The sequence below is a fragment of the Bidens hawaiensis genome, unplaced genomic scaffold, assembly GCF_021521415.1.
Source record: "Bidens hawaiensis isolate Kalapana, Puna unplaced genomic scaffold, B.hawaiensis_p1.1 tig00009447_1, whole genome shotgun sequence".
Lineage (NCBI taxonomy): Eukaryota > Viridiplantae > Streptophyta > Magnoliopsida > Asterales > Asteraceae > Bidens > Bidens hawaiensis.
In genome coordinates, this window is record NW_027491701.1 from 428,665 (window position 1) to 454,256 (window position 25,592).

General features: G+C 36.6%; 1 pseudogene across 1 annotated transcript; it reads left to right on the forward strand.

Moving 5' to 3' along the window:
- Positions 1-847: 847 nt before the first annotated feature.
- Positions 848-5,499, forward strand: LOC143532468 (cysteine-rich receptor-like protein kinase 44; annotated as a pseudogene). The gene is made up of 5 exons (XR_013135177.1): positions 848-1,169; positions 1,244-1,465; positions 3,419-3,976; positions 4,511-4,661; positions 5,139-5,499. The product of XR_013135177.1 is annotated as a cysteine-rich receptor-like protein kinase 44 (transcript).
- The last annotated feature ends 20,093 nt before the right edge of the window (positions 5,500-25,592 follow it).

Here is a 25,592-nt window from a genome sequence, read left to right on the forward strand (position 1 = left end):
GACCGGTTTCACTTAACAACACAACTATCCGAGCCACACCAAAATTAATATTGAAAGACTAATAGCAAGACATTTAAGGAAAACAAAAGCATAGTTGCTCAATCTGAAAAAAATGTTTTTATTGATTTGTCTTTTTAGCGGCTAATTTTATTAAAATCCTCCAAACACAATCTTAAGACAAAAAAGCTAATAGAGCCACAATCAAAAGATCACCACATATACGTAGATCACCACATATACGTAAATATACATAAGAAATCACACCTAAAAGATTAAGCAATCACTTAGTTATATTATGTTTCATTGAGAAGCTCAATCCTCCATTTATTTGTTCCACCATATATGTTTTAGAAAGCCTAACACAATTGAAAAAAATAACATCATTCGCAGCATGCCAAAGTAATCTACCATATGCAAAAAACATAGATAAGGCAATTAAGAAAAAGAAATCAACATTTAGTGCCAAGTGAGATTTGAACCCTGATTGATCCTCCATTTATTTGTTCCACCATATATGTTTTAGAAAGCCTAACACAATTGAAAAAAATAACATCATTCGCAGCATGCCAAAGTAATCTACCATATGCAAAAAACATAGATAAGGCAATTAAGAAAAAGAAATCAACATTTAGTGCCAAGTGAGATTTGAACCCTGATTGCAAACCTGAACAAAGACTTTTCCTCACCAACAAAGCCATCTCACCAACACTAATGAATATGCAAACTATCAAAACCATTACTACATATACAAAAAGTCTAGCGGCACCAAACTCTTTTATTATATATATAATGTCCTCAAAACACTTCTAAACTTTGATTTGACAAAGTGGACCGTATGTTATGCCCACATAACATTTTACTGTATATGCTTGTACACACAAAGTTATAACCTTTAATTTGTTTTAAGAATAAGGTTTATTTGACAAGTGAATAGGTGATTTACTATCGTTATTGTTTTGTTATTTAGATTTAGACTTAACATTAAAACAAGAAATATCTGAGAACGTTTTACCCCATTTTGCAGCTAAAAGTTCGAATGTGACACGATTAGTGATAATAGTAACTGTTATTTATGACAATCAGTGTCATAATAATTGCTTTAATTTATATCTTCTTAAGAATGAGGAGGAAGAAAGAACAAAAGCTTATTCCACCAACAATTACTGAGAGTAAGATCTTGCATTATAAGTTAGTGACGAGTAGATTTATGCCATTCTTAGTAACTACTCTCTCTTACACACAGATGAAACCACGGATGTTGGCAACGTTGAATCTTTTTTATACAACTTTAATGTAGTGAGAACAACAACAAATAATTTCTCCGAATATAATAAACTCGGACAATGTGGATTTGGAGCTGTTTACAAGGTATACACAAATTGATATTGTTGGTAGTTATGTGCCAAAGTGAGGATCTTGATATTAGGTAGTCGTTTAATACACTATATATTCTATGTGATTTAGGGTATTGACGTGCAAAACGGTCTATTAATAAAACTAAACTAATCTAGACACTCTAGTTTTAAATTTATAAATCTAGACTCTCCTAATGCTAGACCACTAGACAGGCAAGTGTACCTATCGACTGTAGTAAAGCCTAATGAAGTTCGGATATCGAACCCAAAGGACACTAGCGACACCTAAACTAGACTCTGACTAATAACTTAAATAAATTGATTTTTATTGATTTTTGTATTTTTTTTATTATTAAACATTAAATAATATAAAATAAATAATAGTTACTCTAAAAATGACACGGAAAAATAGAACTAGAACTCAAATAGGGGAAACAACTACCTAGGTAAGGAATTCTACTAGTAAACTCGTAAACTTTCGGAATTGGATTTATGATCGTTATCGTATTCTAAAAATATGAAATTTAAGGAATAACTATAGTAAGCTAGATCTCCTCCCGGTCTCACCAACAATACCTAAAAACCTTAAATATCATGTAAGCTCAACGGTTTAATGGTTCGGATCTCCTCCCGGTCTCACCTTACCTAACTATGCTAAGGTACCCAAAGATTAAATCACCTCCCGGTCTCTCTAATCACAAAACACCCTAAGGCGTAAAGAGGTATTCTTATTAAATTCTGTTATAATTCGGATCTGTAAGAATCTAAAGGAATCTAGGGTAACTCACTCCCGTGCAATCACTACCAAAACCCGCAAAAGACCAAAACAAGCGACACTTAATTACCTCCCGGTCTCTCAAGTGACAGAATATAAGATATCTCTAAATTCTCAATTACCGCTTCTATGGAATACGTTAACAATAAACCATAAACTAGTTACAAACACACAGTAAGCAACCTAATATGCATCCATACATGAAAGACGTTCACAAAGACGCATATGGAACAATAAATTAATTATAAATTATTACCAAATACGCATATGCATCACAACCAAATAAAATAAAAACTTTACCAAAACATGAACCAATCAGTAAATAATCCAAGACTGAAAATAAAACGAGTCTAAAAGTATTCATCCAAACCCAGGCAGTATAAAAGTTTAGCCAATCATAATAATATTCGATGAAACAAAGATATAACAAATAATACGATTCATCGAATAATATAATAAATAAGACCTGCTAGCTTGCTTCTTCAATTCTTGTCTAGCTCCCGAACACAATCGCCCCAAGCAGGGGTGCCCCCTCTGACTTTCGTCTGCCAAAAACCCCCTCTATTCGCCGTCCACAATCTGTCGTCCACTTAATAATGAATAATCGTTTTTGTTCCCTTCCTACCTTCTTTTTATATTCGTTTGTAGGGTTCTAAGTTAACAGAACCGACTCCCTCTCATTGCAGCCCTATTGTGTCATAATTGGCCCAAAAGATCTAGCCCAATGAAAACACTTAATTCGTTTATTTACTTTAAAGCCCAAGATTTACTATGATGCACATGCTCTCTGGCTCCAATCAGTGCTCCATAATCCATGTCTTCATTTGTTCTTTTAGCTGCCACTATATAAATTAATTTAGTCTTCACAAAATCATGTAACTCCAATTTAAATTTATATTATTATAATATATTCTTTCTTGCAATTTTCATAAACGTAGGTTTACATATTATTATTATTATTATTTCACGTGAGCACTACAACTTGTGTTGAATTTGTTTTTTTTTCAAATAAAACTAATATAATAATATTATATAATTACACATGACTTGAGATTTAGGTAATTGTGTAGGCATGCTTTAAATAAACAATCGACAGGTATAAAAACATGTATGAAGCTTCATTTATATAGTAAAAAGAAAATGTTGCAATTTAGCCCATTATTTCTTAAAATCTTAAAAGCCATATATGAATCAACTAAGAATAGTATTCGATAAAAATCTGGCTCAAAAGTATTTAAAAATGTATGAAATATTTATATAATAATATGTATATTTTAGAACACATCAGGTATGCTTGGAGACGGGCGTGAAATAGCAGTAAAAAGGTTATCAAAAGATTCCGGGCAGGGTGAAGTGGAATTCAAGAATGAGGTTTTGTTGGTTGCGAAACTTCAACATCGTAATTTGGTTAGGTTGCTTGGTTTTAGCTTAGAAGGAAGTGAACGACTTCTCATCTATGAGTTTTTGCCAAATGGAAGTCTTGATCAATTTATCTTTTGGTAAGTTCTCACTAAACTTATCAACATTTTTGAGGTACCAAATAATGTTTTTGTTGTACTGAATATTGAAATTGATACGTATATACTTCTTAATTGATGGTGGTTGTAGACTCGACTAAACATTCACTTCTGGATTGGCAAAAACGATACAAGATCATCAAAGGCGTTGCAAAGGGACTTCTCTACCTCCATGAGGACTCTCGTCTAATGATAATTCATCGTGATATGAAAGCTAGTAATGTTTTGTTAGATATAGAAATGAACCCTAAGATTGCAAATTTTGGAATGGCAAGATTGTTTAATCAAGAGGAAACACAAGGTCAAGCAAGTAGAATTGTTGGAACTTAGTAAGTACACTTTCTTCCTTCAAATTAAATATTCAGACTCACGGAAACTTAATTTGTTAAATCACTTGAATAGTCATTTTGACTGGTTATATACCCAAATAGTTAGACAATTTAAAGTTTATCAATTTGACTGTTATAAAATTTTAATTAAAAGAAAACCTCGTCAATACTAGACACATGGACCATTTTATTCGCAAGACTTGGCTACTTTTGCACCAACTAGACATTGACACAAAATTCTACTGCTTATGCGTAAATTAGACTGACAGCCAATAACACAAAGATATGTGCCACGCTCGACGCAAAACTCGCCAGGATATGTGCTATTAACGTAACCTCATGTGGCGTATTTTGGTTGGATGTAATTACCTGTAATGGTCATGTCGATAAACAAAAAACTAGAAAAGAAAAAGAAAAGTCACTGACTATTTTGGTTATATGTTTAGTCAAAATGGTTGTTCTCATAATTTCCTTTGTTTTATTTTCGTATAAGGCATGCGCTGACACTTTGTTGTGATCAACTTTCTCGTGTAGCGGTTATATGGCACCAGAATATGTCATGCATGGCAATTTTTCCGTAAAATCAGATGTCTTCAGTTTTGGAGTGTTGGTGTTGGAGATGATAACAGGACAAAAGAACCAATGTTTTCAAAATGGAGAGACGGAAGAATATCTTCTCGGCTTTGTAAGTATCCACCATATCACTATTAAGACTATGTGTAGTGGAGGGGCTACAAAATAGAACGATTTGTGCAATGTGACACTCAGTCGACAACGAATAAGTTTTTGTTTTAAGGGTGTAATAGTGTTGTAGCCCCGTGTGTGTGTATCACACACAACTATATAATAATAATAATAATAATAATAATAATAATAATAAAACAAGCAATCGACACATAACACTCCCACCCCCCCCCCCCAACACCACCACCACCACCACCACCCACCCACCACTATTATCGCCGAGGGGAGGGGCGTGTTTCTCCATTTTGTAGCCCCCATCGCCCCTAAATTTCTTCCCACTACGCACACTCCAAGTAAACTCTAGTAGACAACTTAATCATACACTCATACTTTTTTTAGTATAAATTAGTATTATTTAGATGGTTTTTTCCGTGCTACAAATTACTATTATGAAAATCAAAGTTGAATTTTTTTTTAGGTATGGAAAGGTTGGCAGAATGGGACAATCACAGATATAATAGATCCCATGCATATTGAAGGCAGGATTGGGTTCACTAGACGACATCAATAAAAGCATGCACATTGGATTATTATGTGTTCAAGAAAATGTTAGTGATAGACCAACAATGTCATCGGTTGTTCTAATGCTTAATAGCAACTCTCTCTCATTCCAATACCGTCAGAGCCTGCATTCTTCGTGAATAGTAACACTAATAACGGGTTTAATTCATTCTCAACATGCACCACTCATTCAGAAGATCATACAATATCAAAACCAACACCATCCAAATATTCTGTTAATGATGTTTCGATATCCGATGTAGTTCCTCGATAAGCTTAAAGATTAGGTGGTATATGTGCTTGCTATAAAAGGTTTGTATAATTTTACTGCTAGTTAGACAATAACATGTAATATGACATTTTATAGTACGTATTTTTGTAAAAGTTTGTATAAGCAATTAAGTTAAATTATTGCACTTATCACTTCATACAATTAAATAAATTTATAACCGAAGGACGTGTGTGCCAATGATATTAACGTGTGTAGCTGAGACAGATAAGTTGTATTGAAGCGCAATGCAAAAATATATATACAACGGCCATGCTTTCATTCGTTTTCGATTGACCTATGAAGCATCACCAATTCACTAACCAAGTGAATGATCAAATCACTAGTTCACTAGATAAACAAAAAGATTTTACAAAAAAGTAATGGAAATTGTCATGTTACTTGCTAAATTTGTTATTCATAACCTCAACTGTAAAGCCATATATATCCATATAATTTAAAATGGGTTTGCCAAAAACATTTTTTTTCTTTTTTTAAAAAGTTCATCTAGTATGTGTGAAAAAAAAATATTTATTTTTTCATATTTTTAGAAGGCCATCTAGTATGTGCTCGTAACATTTTATAAGAAAAAAAAAACCAAAAAGTTAAATACAAAAGGAAACAAAAACGAGAATTTTGATAATAATTTGTGTCCATAAAAAATCCTTAAAAAATAATTAAAAAGATCAAAACTCAAAACATAAATAAAAAACGAAAAAGTTTAAAAAACTAAAATGTTTCCCTCGTCTTTTGAGTTCAGAGAAAAATAACGAAAATAAAAAAAAAATTCAATGATAAATTAAGAAAAAACACAATATATCGCAAAATATAACATAATGTTGGGTAATCTAACACGACATCAAGTAAAAAAACACAATGGTAAAAAAAAGACACGATCAATGAAGAAACTAAACAAAAAACACAATGATATTTTATTCATCAACATGTGTCTTTTTTTTCAGAACGAGGAAGACGTGAGAAACATTATTGTTTGTTTACTTTTTGTTTTAGTTTTTAAAAATTTTGAGTTATGATTTTTTAATTATTTTTAAGGGGTTCTTTTGTGACAACAAATCATTCTCATTCTTTTTCATTTGTGTTTCCCTTTTTAGAGTAACCTGACCATAGAATCTATTAACTATAAAACTTCTTAAACTATTAACCAATAAGGATTATATCGTAAACTAATATTAGGTAAATAGATTACAAAAAAAATAAGAGATTTAAGTTTAAACTTATTCAAGAAAGGTGGATAAAAATAAGAAGTGTAAGAAGTCATAATTAATAGGTATGTGTCAATTTGGGAACAAAGAAAAAATTGTACAAAAGCAATAATACATATTTTTTATCTCTACATGCAAGTCACATGCTAATTCTCCCTTTTAATTAAAACTTCTATAACTTGTTCATATAATATATATTTTTTTTATAAAAAATCACCATAATAACAAGCATATTTTTGTCTTTAATATGAGTATGAATTTGTTATATAAAAGCTAAAACAAAAATTACGTCATTGTGTCTTTTTTTTTCATTATGTCTTTCAAATCATCATCGTGATTTTTTAAATATTAATAACATCGTTGTATAATAATATGTAAATATAATAATAAAATACAACGAATTATTCAATACATAAAACACAGTGATGAATACAATTCATAATAACCTAAAACATAAAACACAATGGTGAATGCATATAACACAGTGGTGAATACATATAATACAATGACCTGAAACATAAAATACAATGGAAACTATATATTACACAATAACATGAACGTAATACTCTTTTTCTCAAATTAAGCGAATGCCAAATGTCAATCCCGAACAAAACACAAATGTAAGTATTACACAATTACTAAAACACAATGATAAGTAGAAAGACAATGATGAGCACAAAGACACAATGACAAATAAAAAGTGGGTTGTTAACTTTATGTCACTTCCATCAATTTTTTCCTCTTAAATTTATCTATGTCATTCAAATATAAAATCAATGAATTAAATTTCTTCTCATCATTCTCATTTTGTTGTCCTTTGTATTTTAACCTTATCCTATATTATTATAATGGGCTGTAACCTTTTAAACAAATCAAATACATCACAAATTAAACAAGCCTAGTCATTACATAATATAGTAGGGCCATTAGAGCATTCTCAATCCATTTTCTATCTCCATTTCTATATTTATATTAAAAACATCATCTTTTCTCTTTCATTTTCAATTAAATAATATTTTTTTATACTTTTATCATTATATTTTCTCCCTCCTCACATACAACTACTTTAAAAAAATATTAAAAACTATAGAGGTGAACAGTGTGTTTCTTCAAATTTAGCCATGAACGGTAACATTTTGTCACTCCTTCTCTTACAACTACTTTTAACCATCTCTAAAAAACAGAGAATCCTCTCACATAATTTGGAGAATTGATTGAGAATGCTCTTAGGTCTTCATTCCTTCTTGATTTTGCAGATAAGTGAGCCTTCTTCATCTTACATATGGCATGGTGATATAATGCTAAATGTTTATGTTCCCCGTGTATATTTTATTTAATATTTTAATAGTTTTTAGTCGAAATTTATATACTACTACCATTTTTATGTTTCGTAGACATCGGAAGTTGATCATGATCGAAAAGGGCGAAAAACGAGTTAAAAAGAGCCAAAACGAAGATCCGGAACGCGCCAGGAAGAAACTGAACAGGTAATCGGTCAGACCGGGTCGGTCTGACCGGCCCCCTTATTAAGACACGCCGCGCCGCGCGACCCCATAGCCCATTCCCGTCGCGCGACGCCTAGAGATGCCTGATGAAATTTTTAATTCGTTTTTGTTACATGTTGAGCCTTATTTTGGGTATTTAAACATCTTTAACTTAAACCTGACAATAACTTGCTGCCACCAGACGAATTTGGAGTTCTTGAGAGCATATTTTCGAGTCTTGTGGTGATTTTGAAGGCACGAGAACAGCCGGTGAAGAGTTACACGTTCGTGATTGAAGAATAGGAGTTTTATCATCTATGATTTCCCGTTCTTTATATTTTCACCATGTTTTCAGTTTTAATTGTTTTGTTTGATTTAGACTTTATGATGCTAGGCTAAACTCCATAAACTACCTAGGTCGTGATGAACCTTAGTTCGGTTTGATTTTATTTGGGATTGTGTTCGTTATGGATTTTATGTTCTAAGTAAATTGTTGAGTTTGATTTAATTGATTCGTATGATTGCTTGGTTTTGTTTACTAGGAATTATTGTTTCACATTTCCCTTGTTGATTGTTTCATATGATAGGGTTTTGTTAGGTCATTTATTGTGTGTTATTGACTAGTTTGTGATTGATATCGATTAAAATTATAGAAACAATAAAATCAATTAAACAGATAAAAGTGAGCTGCTAGCCCAGAAAGCTGTAAGGTGATAGGCTATTGATAGATCTTTGTTTGTCAGGATTGCTAGATTTAGTTCTTCGTAAGGAGTCCGTCTAGGTTTGATTGTCAGTTTAGTCTATTAAGTTAATTGAGTCTGCTTTGCTATCTTTGATTTCCGCGCTGTAAGGTAGGATTTTGTCATAAAGATACTTAGACATAAGTTATTAAATAACCGTAAGGAAGTTTAATTCATAAAACTGGTGAGTCTTAAAACTTGTTAGAATCCATATGCGTCTTCTTGAAGTTCAAGGGTCCTGTTCGGGTTTTCTGTCAAGGTTCTATTTCATGATCTCAGTTCCATAATTTGAGTTTTCCATTTAATTAATAACCGTAACTTTAATGATTCTAGCCTGGGTAGTTTTTTTTATCATCTGAATTAATCTAAGCATTCTTAATTGTATATTAGTTAAGTTAATTAGGTTTAAGTTTTATATTAAATTAATTAGTTTTAAGGTAATGATGATGTTTTATTATTATTATTTTATTAATTATGGTTTGTTTTAATTATTTAATTATTAGTTTAATTAAGTAATCATTAGTTAATCATTAGTAAGTTTTAATTAATAGTTAATTATTTATTTAGAGTTTTATTAATTAGTTTAAAAACATTCCCCTCAAATATTATTAATTAAATAGTTGTGCCTTGTAATTGAGTCTTATTTGCTAGTTTCGTAATTTAAAGAGTTACGTGGGTTCGATATCCGGACTTACTTAGCTGTACTAGAGTCGACCTGTACACTTGCCGGTTAGTATTTTAAGTTAAGTTTAAGGGTCTAGAGTATTACTTAGTGTCTAGCTTTAGCGTATTTTTATTTGACTACTTTTAGCACATCAAGTTTTTGGCGCCGTTGTCGAGTACTCTTAGCGATTGCGTTATTAGCTTTACTTGGACTTATTTGCTACATACGTGCTATTTTTTTTATTTTCGTTTGAGTCGTAGGAGTCTAATTAAGTTTTAGTTTATTTTAGTTTTAGTTTTTATTTTTAGTCTACTTACTTGGTCTGTTACGTTTTTCAAGTTTATGCCACATCTTCGTTCGCAAGGACCACCGCTGGAAAATCTGGAATTTTCTCCGTTGAAGACTGAGGTTAGCTCGTTAGCAGAGAAACAACCGTCAGAAGCTAGTTCTACACCAAAATCGTCACCACCCAGTGCACCACCTGAAAGTCCTAGAAGTCAAGTTCAAATGGCCGACGATAGGACAATTGCTGCTCAAGCCTTCGATGGCATAACCGGAAACCAATCATGCATTGTCATCCCCGATATCAACAATCCCAACTCATGGAAAACTCCTTCATACGTCATGAACAATATCGTTCAAACTAATCAGTTTCATGGACGTGATGATGAAGATGCACCAGCACACATTAACCGGCTCTACCACGTTTTAAAAACTTTTAATTTACAAGGTGCTTTCGAAGATGTTATTTTCTTACATCTTTTTCCGTTTTCACTTGCAGGTAAAGCGGCTCTCTGGCTCGACACTCAGTCGCCTAGCACGTTCGCCACTTGGGAAGCACTACGTTCTGCATTTATCAAGAGATACTTTCCACCGGCTAAAGCAGCTATTCTTCGTGATCAAATTCACTCGTTTCACATGGAACCAGATGAACAATATTGCCATGATTGGGAGCGTTTTCAGAATTTGCTTGCCTGTTGTTCACAGAATGGTCTTACACTATGGGCTCTTGTGGAAAAATTTTACAATGGGCTAAACAACGAAACCCAAGTTCGTTTTGACACATCTGCGGGAGGTAACTTAATGGAAATGAAGAATGCTACCGAAAGTAACGAGATGTTTGAAAGCTTCGCTCAATCAGACTACGCCAAAGGGCCACAACTCGGGAATTAAATTCCCGTTAGCAGTGTATCCTCATCTTCTCGAGGTGTACACCAGGTTACTCTGGATACTACTGTGGCTGTTGCTTTGGAATCATTAACCCGAGAGGTGAAAGAACTTAAGACGAAGGTGGACAAGTGTGAGTTTTGTAGGTGTGGACATGGCATGTTGGAGTGCCCGGTGATGAATCAACAGGTCGATTTTGTTGCTGGTCAGAATAGGTTTCCCAACAATTACAACAACAACAATCAAAATTGGAACACCTACAAGAACCCAAATCAGAATAACTTAAACTGGCGTTCCGCGGGCGCACCATCCGGCTTCCAAAATTCTTATAATCAAGGACAAGGTCAATACAATAATAATAATAACAACAATGGTACTAATATTCAAAATAATGTGCAAGATTCTAATGGATTAATGGGACGTCTAGAGGAGATGATAAAGCAAATCTTGGAGAGAGATCAAGTTACATAGAAAAAGTTCGCCGAACACGATTTTCTCTACAAGAATCAACAATCTTATTTGCTTGATCTTCAAAGGTCTGTTGGTGATATTGCTCCTCGTCTCGATGAAATTCCTCAAGGACAGTTTTCGGGTTCTACTCAGCCGAATCCGGCCGCTCAACTGAAAGCAATTACTACTCGTAGCGGAAGGGTTTTGGGTCCCGAGGTTGTTAAAGAAAGGGTTGGAGTTGAAGAAGAGGAAGTGGTGGATGAAGAGATTGATATGGAGGCTCCGGGTAAGTCGCAAGTTAATACACCAATTATTGAGCCACAAGTTGAGAAAAAGCCGGTTGAATTTCGGCCACCACCCGATATTAATATTGCTCATGTTTCGTATCCCGCTCGTCTTAAGAATCAAAAGTATACGAGGGAATACGGGCATTTTCTGGATATGTTCCGACAGTTGAAGATTAATCTTCCGTTTGTCGAAGCCCTCCAACACATGCCAAAGTACGCGGAATTCTTGAAAGACTTCAAGAGAAAAGATCGATTGGGAGAGGTTTCGTCTATTCCACTTAGCGGGGATTGTTCGGTGGTAGTGTTGAATCGTGTCACACCCTCAAAATCCACTAACGGAGTTTTACCGTCAGAGGGTGTGAACTAACAGGATCGAAATAATTAGTTATAATCAAACACCATGTTTAAAGTTTTCAAACCAACAAGACATTAAGTCTTAAATAAAATGCGGAAGCGTAAATTGTAAACCAAAAAGTTTGCGCCACACAGGACGACTTAAAAACCCAAGTTATTAAGATAAAAATTAAAAGAAGTTTTCAAGCAATGGTGTTTAGGAAATGCATGTTCCTATACCGCGTGCCTGCCTCGGCTACCTGAGAATAACATACTAAAAGTGTCAACACAGGGTTGGTGAGTTCACAGGTTTATATAAATAAAGTGTTTGCGTTTGTGTTTATGTTTGCGTTTGCGTTTGCGTTACCAGATAATGTTAAGTCAATTATATATCAATAGGTAGCTAACCTATCAAGCATGTATTACTAAGTGTTCAACACCGAAGCTGACTGTTTATCAATTGCCTTGCCACCATGTCAACCACGACCATGGTAATGTGTTAGCCAAGATTACACCCACTCGACCTACAGTCGAGTTTAGAGTTGGGTGGGGTTTGTCAAACCCAGTAGTACTACTCAACAGTGACTCGCTATTATCCAAATATTAACCAGTTCGATGTTATGAAGGACTTTGGTTGGTTTGTTTGCCACTTAGCCTTACAAGTGATATATAAAGCCTAAACAAAATCTACGGCGTTGGAGTATGTTATCTCCCCCAAATAAAAGCGTTTAAAAAGAGTAAAAAGGGGACGTGAAACTCACTGTTTGCGAAGAAAATCAAAAAGAATCCGAGAGAGGTGTGCGTCACAGAAAATCCACACTAGTGCTCTAACAACAAAAATGAGATTTTCTAAGTATTTAAACTACAACTGAGTCCCTAGACTCGACACATACAACTTATGCATGAGATGCGTTTCGTGTTCCATTTGTGAAATAAGTGCGACTCGACAAACACGTTGGTGATACGTTACATGTGTGAACAACTACTTAAGTGTCGAGTATTAACATCGTACATTACTAGCAATTATCCCCCACAAGGGCAATTTAGTCAAAACATAGCAAACATCGATCGGTTATACACTTTTCATGTTAATCCAAGTAGTTCAGCAGCTAAATTGTCCAGGCAGATTTTCACTCGACAAGATTACTCAATTTAATAAATCCTAACATGTTAAATAAATCACCAAAAATCATCACAGAAGCACACGTGAGTTAGGTTTCAAAAAATATTTTTATTATATTTTTATCAAATACGGTTTTATCACAATGATCAAAACATCACAGCAAACACACAGCAATAATTATTATGCGCAACAGAATGTTATTTGTTATTCCCATTAAATGACAAATCCGATTAATGCAAGACCAATTGGGTTAGATTCCTAACTCAAAATATTAACTTCCAAAAGTGGAACCAACTCATTTTGTCTTGTTGTTTATGAGATATCTTAGTCGCAAAACAAACTACCAGCAGGCTTCCAGAATCAGACTTGGTCAACAGATTTGTAAAATAATAAAAACTAACTTTTACAGGTCCAAAAATTACAAATTTAGACTCTTTAGAAACTAGACTCGACCTACTACATCATAGAATCAAAATTTCTTCATAAAATGTAATTAACATCGAGTTACAGTCATTTAAACATGAATTCAATAATCTGTCCAACATCAGTTTTCATCAAAACTCAACATATCATTAACCTATGAACTATAACTCATACATACAACCCTCTAGATGCATAATTCACCAACCATGCATCTCAATTTTACTTTACACACACAATTAGGGTTTTACTTCAAAGTTCAATTTCAAGAAACATGTAATTAACAATCAATAACAACATAACTAGTTATCAATTCACTAGCAATCATCAACAAACACATAATTAAACCCTAACTCATCTTAAATCATCACTTTCAAAATTTAGGGTTTTGATTAACACATTCAATGACCTAATTAAACACATGGAATGATTAAATGAGATGTTAATTACCTATCTAGCACCTTGAATCCTTCAAAACAAGCTTGAAAAGAGATTGTATGTGTGTGTGTAGCTCACGGCTGCCAAGAGGAAGAGATGGAGGGGGGAAACGATCGTACAGGGGGTAGGGAGGGAGTTAGGGTTGTGTAATAATTTTATTATATTATTAATTATGTTACACTTAGCCCCCTGAACTTCTAATTAATCAATTTCTAGCATAAACTAGGCTTTTGCTTCTTGAATTTAGTGTTATATATATATAAATATCAAGTAACACATAGATTAACACATAACTATCAATTACTTATCGTTTGTTCACCAACGGTTTGAGTCGACTCGTGTGTGTTTCGGTGAAATTCCGAAAGACTACTTGTGTAGTGATTGTCATGCGTCATCTAAACCCTAGTTTAAATGTAATGAGATATGCGTTACAGTTCGTGTGATCTTAAGTTTGAATTAACGGAGTTCGGATTAACGGAGTTAACATGAAATTGACGAGTGTCACAAATCGGGTATTAGCCCCGATTATTGTACCCACCGGATTTTGATGGAAGATGAGTATAAACCGGTGGTTCAACCTCAAAGGCGTCTAAATCCGAATATGCAAGAGGTTGTCAAGAAAGAGGTGCTTAAGTTGTTGGATGCCGGAGTGATTTATCCGATTTCGGATTCTCCATGGGTAAGTCCGACCCAATTTGTTCCAAAGAAATGAGGGATGACGGTTGTCATGAATGAAAAGAATCAACTTATCCCTTCGTGTACGGTTACCGATTGGCGGGTTTGTATTGACTACCGGAGGTTCAATGATGCTACTCGAAAGGACCACTTCCCGTTGCTATTTATTGATCAAATGTTGCAGCGTCTCGCTGGTCAGCAATTTTATTGTTTTCTTGATGGTTTTTCAGGTTATTTTAAGATCCAATCGCACCGGAAGACCAAGAGAAGACGACTTTTACGAGTCCGTATGGTACATATGCGTATCGTCGCATGCCGTTTGGGTTGTGTAATGCTTCGGCTACCTTTCAGCGTTGTATGGTAGCAATTTTTCAGGATATGATAGAGACGTCCATGGAGGTTTTTATGGATGATTTTTTGGTGTACGGTAATTCTTTCGATCGTTGTTTGGGTAATCTTGAGAGGATGTTGAAGAGGTGCATCGAGACGAAGTTGATGTTGAATTAGGAAAAGTGTCATTTTATGGTGACCAAAGGGATAGTGTTGGGTCATAAAATTTCAAGAGATGGTATAGAGGTGGATCGGGCGAAGATTGACACGATTAGTAAGCTTCCTCCACCAACAAATGTTAAAGCTATAAGGAGTTTTCTTAGACATGCGGGTTTCTACCGGCGATTTATAAAAGATTTTTCCAATATCACCCGCCAGATGACCCGATTATTAGAGAAAGATGTCCCTTTTGTGTTCGATGAGGAGTGTTTGAAGGCATTAAAGTTTTTGAAAGATCAACTCGTAAGTGCTCCAATTCTCGTGTCACCGAATTGATGTTTACCTTTTGAGCTCATGTGCGATGCGAGCGATTATGCGGTTGGAGCGGTTTTGGGGCAAAGGCGTGAGAAACATTTTCACCCTATTTATTATGCAAGCAAGACGTTGAATGATGCCCAAGAAAACTACACCACCACCGAAAAGGAAATTTTAGCCGTTGTGTTTGCATTTGACAAGTTCCGGTCTTATCTTGTGCTTTCAAAGACCACCGTTTTTACCGATCATGCAGCTTTGCGTTTTCTCTTTCACAAGAAAGACGCGAAGCCCCGTCTCATACGGTGGATTCTTTTACTTTCCGAGTTTGATATAGAGATTAAAGATGAGAAGGGGGCGGAGAATGTTGCGGCGGATCGTCTTTCCCGTTTAGAAGATCCAAAGAGAGAAGAGATTCATGAGGAAGAGATTGGTGATAGATTCCCACATGATTCAATTGATTTTGTTTCAGCCGAAAAGCAAGGTTTTCCATGGTTCACCGATTTTGCTAATTATTTATCTACCGGCCATGTGTTGAAAGGGATGACTACGCAACAAAAGAAGAAGTTTTTCCGGGATGTTACTCGGTATGTTTGGAACGATCCTTTTCTTTTCAAGATTGGTGGTGACCGGATTCTTAGAAGATGTGTGTCGAAAGAAGAAGGGTTGAATATTCTAAAACATGTTCGTGAAGGCTTAACTGGAGGTCATCATGGTGCGCAAGCCACGGCTCATAAGGTATTTGATAGTGGTTTTTATTGTCCGTCGGTTGTAAAAGATGCGGTGGAATTTGTTAAGAAGTGTGATGCTTGTTAACGCACCGGAAATATTTCATCGAAAAACGAGATGCCTCAAAATCTCATACAAACTCTTGAATTTTTTTATGTTTGGGGCATCGACTTTATGGGATCATTTCTCGTTTCCGGTGGTCACAAGAATATTTTAGTGGTGATAGATTATGTTCTAAGTGGGTTGAAGCCCAAGCATTGACCACGAATGATGCTAGAGTTGTTGTGAAGTTCCTCAAAAAGTTGTTTACACAAGTTTCGAGACTCCACAGGAGATTATTAGTGATCGAGGTACTCATTTTTGTAATTCCATCATGGAGAAGGCATTAGCTCGTTATGGAGTTACTCATCACACCTCTACCGCTTACCACCCTCAAACGAATGGTCAAGTCGAAAATGCTAATAGAGGGGTGAAGAGAATTTTGGAGAAGACGGTGGGAATAAGTCGAAAAGATTGGTCGGAGAAATTGGATGACGCGCTATGGGCATTCAGAACCGCGTACAAGACACCATTGGGTACTACACCGTTTATGCTCATTACGGTAAAGCATGTCATCTTCCCGTTGAGATAGAGCACCGGGCGTTTTAGGCATTGAAGACGGTAAATGTTGATCTTACTGAGGCCGCTAGGAAGAGGTATTTTCAAATTCATGAGTTAGAGGAACTTCGTGATGCTGCATATTCTCAATCAATGGATATCAAGGAAAAGACGAAAATGTTGCACGGTCGATGTTTAAAGGGAGGTAAAGACTTCAAAAAGGGTGATAAAGTACTGTTATTTAATTCTCGTTTAAAGTTATTTGCAGGTAAGTTGAGATCCAGGTGGACGAGACCTTATTTAGTGAAGGAAGTATTCCCGTATAGAGCGGTGGAGTTAGAGAATCCGGACAATGGAACGTCGTGGAGAGTAAATGGCCATCGTTTAAAGCATTATCTTGGAGGGCCGGAGGATTCAATCGAGGTGGAGGAAACTCCCCTCGAACCATCGAATTAAATCATCAACGGGGTTCTTGAGTGAAAACTCAAGTGTAGAATTTGTATAATTTCTTTATTTTCTTTGAGTCGCTAACACTAGTTTTTTGTAGTTTCGTTGCGTTATCGAGTAATTTCAAGGAATCATCACCGTCATGTCAAGAGGATTTTACGAGAATTCAGAGGATGCCAGGTAAGTTTTACACGTAAAAATAACATAAATTGGCATAACAAAGAGTTGGTAATTTTCTAAAGATTTTTCTAACGAAAAAATACTTCAAAAATGAAATAAACTTTCTGTTAAACACCCCAGTCGCGCCGCGCGACGGGGTGCCCATATCCCTTCGCGCGACGCAGAGAAGAAGAATTCAGAAGCAGAGGCGCCGCGTAGCACGACGCCCATAGAGAAGAAGGTCGCGCAGCGCGGCAAGGTTGCTGAACCCATATCGTTTCTTAAAACATTTTTACACCAAAATATCCACTTTTTCATCACTTTTTCAAAACCCTCTTTCACCTCTAACCCTAACCCATGAAAATTCATCATCTTCCCCACCAATTCTTCACCACTTTTCGCCAAATTAAACCTCAATATCAACCTACTATCATCTTAATATCATAACACACCATCAATTTTAACCTAATCTTCACTAATCCTCTCACTTGCACACACATAAGTTCTTACTTTTTTGCAAGTTTTATCCGGGTTTACACCACTTCAAGGTATGATTTCTTGTAATTTTTGTATTTTTTGTGTAATTTAATGTTAGTTTTAGCTTTGAATTTGGTTACTTTGTTGTAGGGTTTTGTTCAAGTAAGTTGTTTAAGCTCGTTTTTGGGTGCGGGTCGGTATGGTTCGGTAGAGTATTTGAGTTGTTGGGTGCGGTTGGTTGGTTTGGAACTCGTTAAAAAATTTAAGTTTGCGGTTGCGGTTCGGTCGGTTTGGGTTCACCGAGTGTATCTAGTGTTGGAATTAGTTTGAGAAGTTGGACTTTGTTGTTTTTAGTGGTCAAAAACGATATGAAAAACATTTTTTATGCAATATATATTTTACCAAAGTTCGATTTCCCGCTCGTTTTCGACTCAATTTTTGGGTTGTTGGCACTTGGGTTTAATTGGGACAATTAAAGTGCCGGGAGGAGGTGATGAATATTGAGTCGGTATGAATGTTGTCGGGTTTTTGCAAACTAGTAAAAGTCTTAAAATCTTGATTTTTCGTTAGCTTTTTATTAAAAAATAAAACCGCTCGTGCGTACTCAATTTTCATTTAAATGAGTTGGTTTAAAATGTTTTGTAACCCGGAATTCCGAATTTATTTTATTTTCAGTTTTTAATATAAAAAAATTTAAAAAATCCGAAAATTCAAAAAAATATTTTGTTTTATTTTATTAGTTTAGTTACTTACTCCCAATGTTTGTTTGCTTGTTTAATTGTTTTTAGGATGTCGAAAGAGGCGGGAAAACTAAAAGGAGGCCCGGTTCTGCGACCGAGGGCAAGCCGGACCCGGTGATTTTTATGGAGCCGAGAACTCGTGTGTTTGAATACCAAGATGGGTCAATCGTGGCGAAAAGAAAATCTTCAAAACTTATTGATAGTTCGTTGCTTAAGTTTGAAGAAAGTTCACAAGAATACACTAAAATGAATGATCTCGCCAGTTCGGATCTTTTAACCTTTAAAACGATTGATTGGGATTTGTTAGACGCGGTTGGTCAAAGAGGGCGTATTGAGGAATTGTTGGGCCCAAAGTTTATGGCTATGATATGTGTCGACGAACCGCAATACCATGAGTTGACATTGGAGTTTTTAAGCACGTTTCAATATAAAGATGGTAATTTTGATCAACCAAATGCGGTTTCGTTTGCGTTGGGGAGAAAGACGCATGAGATGACTATCGCGGAGTTTGCGATTGCAAGTGGGTTTTACACGGAGGATGAGGTGGAAGAGCCGGGTTTTACGACGAGTATACGAGGTGCGTTCACGGGTAAGCAACCGGTAAGTATTGGTAAGGATGAAATAGTTGCGTTTTGGGATAAGATTGCTATATGTTCGTTCTCGGGTTCGTTGGTGAGCTCGGAAATTCGGGATCCCCGTTACATTCATAGGGTTTTGGTGAAAACGTTGATTGGTCGCAGTTCGGGCGATAACAAAGTTTATTGGTTGGATATTTTCTGTTTGATGGTAATGGTAGACAAGGTGTCGGTTAATCACGCGAGTATTTTGGCATGGTCTTTCCATCAAAAGAAAAGTGGTGGAACTAAACAGAGGTCACGGCTTGACATGGGTTCGTATATCACAGTCGTTGCTCGAAATTTGGGTGTGTTTGATAGGTTTAAGCCGAAATACATTAGAATTGGGCCAGTGAGAGAGTATGCGGGAGTTAAAGACTTGAGAAATGCGGGTATTTTAAAGATGAGTGACTCGTTAGAATGGGAAAATGTTAAGTTGGGTCCACAGGTTCATCCACCGCCGAACACACAGGCTGTTGCGGCTATGCAAGCCGGTCTACCGACATGTCATCAGAGGCTACTACACAGATCCGAGAGACCGGGTGTTCAGTTTCCGAATAGAGAGCCTCGCCCCGAGACTATTACTATAAAGTCATTGTTTGACCAGATGGAGTCTGGTTTTGATCAGATTAGGGGTTATGTGACTGAGCAGCATGATGAGTTGAGACAGATGATGCCATAACATCAGCAGATGATAATGGCGAATCAGCAAAGGAAGGATGAGCATATGAGGTATTTGATGACTGAGTTGAGGATTAGTTTGCCCGCTTCTCTCCGACAACCGGATGTTGCGGGTCCGAGCGGTTCGAGTGCCCGGTGTTGTTCGGGGTATGGCTATGGAGCGCCGTTTTACCGGCCGGGTGATCTAGAATTCGATAATGCAGAGCCATTTCCCTATTATGAGCATGAGTCAGAGGAGGAGGAGGAAGATGATTGAGCTTGGGATGACGAGTCAGCATGGGAGTTTGTATCTTTTAGAATGTTTTTATTTTTTTTATGATGTTTTTATTTCTATTTGGTACGTACTAATATTATTTTAGACTTTTTGGTCGGGTTTGGAGGGTTGGAGTTTGGTGGATGTTGAGACTTATAAGTTGTAACAATTCGGGTTTTTCACTTTTATTTTGTAATCGTTACCCGACCCATTTACGGGTCCGGGATTTATAATTAATAAAATCCCGCACTTATCGAGTTATAATTACTATGTTATTTATTTATCGCTACATCTTTATAAATTTGACACTTTTAACCCAATGTATAAGTTCCAACCGTTTCTGTGTCCATCACCAAACTTGAGGGTCTATTTATAAATATTGTTATAATCCATATTGCAAGATGGATACCCATCACCAAACCCGACCCATATTCTAGATTTCGTGAACCCGTGATCAAACAAGCAAGAAATTAGTTGTCCAAGATCGTTTTTCCTCTATTAAACCTAGCCGACACTAATCGTCAACCATTGATCGCGTAAACGTTGTTATTATTCCAATTAATTATGAGGATACATTCCTTATATCGTGACCGACAAAACCCCTATAAATAATTGAATTCTCTTGACCTGTAATTGCTCGTTCTTCGCGTTATATTGGTCGGCCCTGTTCTCTCTCGTAATCCCTCTTCAGCTGTTCGTTAAAGGTAATTGATTGTATGTATTAGATCGCGATCTCAAGGGGATTAATACCCCTAAACCAGTTTTAATCAATTGTTAAAGTATTAGGTTAATTGCGATTTCTAGGGTTTATAATCAAATTGGGGATGAACAGCTTGGATATTTAAGTTTTACAAAATGGGATATTATGCATATGGTTAGGTATCATAGCTTGTTAACACATGGAATAATGGGGGCGGAGGTCGCGGGTTCGAACCTCCAGCACCGCGTTTCTTTTTGGAAACCATATTTTCTTAATAACTTTCATTAAAAACTATTAATATTATTAATAATAATGTTTAAACAAAGTTGTTTCACTAAAAACCGACCTTTTAATATTCGTTTTCATTCATATATTTCTCTAAGACATGTTTTAATTTATATATATGTATATAAAGATACTTAAAAACTAACATTTTAATAAATATATATATATATATATATATATATATATATCAAGACATTTATTTATAAAACTAAAAAAATATACTTTATTGAGTTATGTTTCTTAAATAAAAAATAATAGTTTAATAATAAACCCTTGCAAAATATAATATTAATATAATATTATTTGGTTGTCACTTAATTAATTTCGTAATCAAGATCTTTATTTTAAACGCATCCTTTACTCTCCTAGGCATTAACGTTCGCGCCTGATCCTCTTTATCTCATTCTCGTTACCTTAATCATCCTCGTTCATCTTTGAGGTGAGTACCACATTTCCCCTTTTTACTCGTTTTCATACTGTTTTGAGGACATATGTGTAACTTATTATATTTTCACACTTTATCTATACACAAAACTGCAATTGTTGTCTTATGTGTTAACTAATCTCATGTCATACTTGCTATATGTTTATGTGCTCAATGTGAATCGCATTCGGAGAGGTCCAGCATAATCTCAGAAAATAGTATGATCATACGCTAGTCGATTTAGCTTTGTGCTTTTCGACATCTCATTTTATTTGCTCATTGGTTGATTTGTTAATCTCATTTGACTCGTTGCAGCTACGTATTTTATTATATATGTAAACTGAACTGGTGTGTTGCTCACTCAACCTTGTGTTGACAAACTATATTATTTTCACGCATATGCAGGTTACCGTTTGATGTGAAGTGTGGACTTAGAAGAATTGTTTAAGGACTTATGCTAGAAGAGTTTATTTTGAGACTTTAAATGTTCATTTGAATTATTTGATATTTTGTTTACTTGGATTTCTTTTTGTAATGAATAATGGTGCTATTTGAATTAAATAAATAGATATTTGAATTTTAAATATTTGCATGATAGTAACCTTACGAGCTGTAACAATCAGTCCACGCCTCGGCATTTCCGCCGTAGGTTGGGGTGTGACAGATTGGTATCAAAGCCAGGTTTAAGATAGGTCATTAGAGATTGCCTTAGACACATGTTTAGAAGCCCTATACGTGCCTATATGCTTGCCTTACGTGTTCTAGTTGATTGTTACTGCTTTCCCTTAGTTAATAATTTTCCTTATTATATTATTGTCATGCACACACGCACTGCTCCGAGGCTATGCCTCAGAACTTAAAATTTTATTTAAAATCAATATTAGATTGTTTTTTATTTGCGGGAAATTCCTTAAGAATTCCCACCTGTTGTTTTCACTCGTTCTCCTTAGGGCTAGGTTATATGGCATGTCCCTATCATAAGAAAAGGGGCGAGAAACTGTGAGTTGGGCATTGGCAAAACGGTTCCAAGAACCAAAGGTAAGACGCTAATCCTTACCTGGGTGATAACCTGACCACAGTACTCAACCCTATGGACCCGAGCGAGACCCATGAATTCCATATGACCGACACCCTAAGTTGTCAACCGTAACCACACTAGTGGTTGCATTCCTATATACATTTTTTAAACCGAATTCATGATGATACGTGGCTTAAATTCGGTAACCTTCCGATTATGGTTTTTACGTTATTTCAAGTGGTTAGTTGGGAATCCCGACTATCCATCTGTTAACTTGTTTCGTATTTTTGTCGGATACTCCGACTACCCATATTTTATTTCGACAATTCGTTATTTGGTTTGGTCGGTTAAAGACACTCATCGGGCCGAAAAACCATATTGCATTGATAATTCGTTTATTACTTGGGACAACCAAATTTCCATGTAACGCTCATGGGCTGTCCAACTCAAATGTTTGCTCGTTAATTATTGTTGGGCCATTCAAATTGCCATGGAAAGCTCATGGGAGGCCAACGTCCCAAGATGCATTTCGTTATATTTTTGTGAAACTAACCTAACAGAAACTTAATGTTTTCAACTAACTTTGCTTCCCCACAAATATTTACACATATGATCCCCCAACTCATAAACCTTTACTCTTATTTTCACGTAGAATGTCGTTACTCAGAAATCACCGTCGTCATCAACGTTCATCTGGCTCACGCGACCACCACCTGGCTGCTAGAATCATGAATGAGTTTGCTGCTGCTATGCCTGCAATTGTCACCCAAATTCAAAGCCTCAATTCTAATGGTTCAGCCACTTCGGCCACACCCAACAACTATGATTTTCGTAAATTCTTGAGCACCAAACCTCCATCCTTCCATGGTGAGGAAAATGCCACTGCCTTGCTCCAATGGTTTGAAAAATGGAGAACATATTTATCCACTGTGAATGTCCGGATGTCAAATGGACCAAATTTGCTTCAAGCTGCTTTGTTGATCAAGCTGTTGTATGGTGGAATGCCCTGAGAAACGACCAAGGGTCGGATTTGGTCATGGCTATGCCTTGGGAGGAACTGAAAGAGGTGATGAAAAAGGAATTTTGCCCAGAACATGAACTGTAGAGGTTGGAAGCGGAGTTTTGGGATCTTAAGCAAATTGGTGGCGATAACTCCACTTATTCTAGCCGATTTCGCGAGCTGAGCCGTATTGTGCCACATCTGGTCACCCCCGAGACTCGCGGAATTCAAAAATACATTCGCGGTCTCCCGCTCGTTTTCCGTGATGCCGTAATGAGTCGTAATCCACTAACCATCGGTGAGGCAATGGACCTAGCTGCCTCCCTCACCGACAGTCACGTTCGGGATGGAGCCTTGTCTCGCAAGGATTCCAAGCCCACACCCGACAAGACAAAGACCGACTCTTCTACCGATGCCAAAGCTGAGGCCAAACCCTCCAACAACAACAACCGCTTCAACAAGAACCACCAAAAACGTAAGCCTAACCATCAAAACTATTCCGTCAACCAATCCAACAACCAAGCCCCAAATGACCGTAATGCCCCAAACAAGAAAGCTTACTTTGGCCCACATCCCCTTTGTGCCAGGTGTAACCACCATCACCCGGTTCAATCCCGTTGCCGGTTATGCACTCAATGCAAACGTTGCGGCCACCTTGCCAATACTTGTCGTGCACCGCCTGGTTCACAAGTTGTCCAAAACCGGTCTGCACCCCCTAATGCTAGACCTGCTGTCAACCCTGCTCAGCCCGGTGTTCCTAATACTCGAGCTTGTTACCACTGCGGAGACCCTAATCATTTTCGTAACGCTTGCCCACTACTCACCCATGCTAACCAAGCCCATGTCATGCCTGCACCACCTTATGTTACCCATCCCCCACAAGCCCAAGTATACCATGCACCGTACTACACTACCCAAGCCTACCAAGTGAAAACCTACCAACCTCAAGCCTATGCACCCCAAACCCATGCACCTCATGTGCCTCAGCTCATGGCTCCTCCATCGGCATCAACACAAGCTCCTGTAATTCAAGATCCTCCTTTGAACCAAGTTGCTCAAACCCCTCAAGGGTCCAATGGTCATGCATTTATGATGAATGTGAATCAAGCTCAGAGTTCTAGCGATGTGGTGAATGGTACGTTTCTCATTGATAATCATCATGCTTCTGTTTTGTTTGATACGGGTGCCAATAAGAGTTTTATATCTTTGGATTTGGCGTATATTTTTGATAAGCCTCGGGATAAGTTGTCTAGACCTTTTACCGTAGAAGTAACCGACGAGAATTCTATTATGATTGACTCGGTAGTCAGGGATTGCGTCATAGTCCTTAACAAAGTCGAGTTTCTAATTGACCTCATTCCGATGCAAATGGGTAGTTTCGACGTAATCATAGGGATGGATTGGTTAACTCTTAATCGTGCGGAAGTTGTTTGCTTCGAAAAGTTTATTCGTATACCTCTAAAAAACAGTCGTATTCTTAAGGTTTTCGGTGATACTCCAACGTCTAAGATTAATTTCATGTCGTGCTTTCAAGCTCAACGTTATTTGTGCAACAAATGTGTCACCTTCCTAGCTCTCGTGGTGGAGAAAGAGCGAAAAGAGAAGAAATTATCCGATATCCCGGTTGTTCACGATTTTCCCGATGTTTTTTCTGATGATGTCACTGGTCTTCCTCCGGTTCGTCAAGTCGAATTCCGAATTGATCTCATACCAGGAGCTAACCCCGTAGCTAAAGCCCCCTACCGTCTTTCACCTTCCGAGATGCAAGAACTCTCGAGCCAACTCCAAGAACTTTCGGACAAGGGTTTTATTCGCCCGAGTTCTTCTCCTTGGGGCGCACCTGTGCTATTTGTCAAGAATAAAGATGGTTCTTTCCGCATGTGCTTTGACTACCGTAAACTCAACAAGCTTACCGTCAAGAATCGTTATCCACTCCCTCGAATCGAAGATCTTTTCGATCAACTTCAAGGAGCCGCATGCTTCTCGAAGATCGATCTCCGTTCGGGTTATCATCAACTTCGAGTTAGTGATGATGACATCCCCAAGACCGCCTTTCGAACTTGTTATGGTAATTACGAGTTCTGTGTTATGCCTTTTAGGTTGACAAACGCACCCGCGTTGTTTATGGACCTCATGAACCGTGTTTGTAAACCTTATTTGGACAAGTTCGTTAT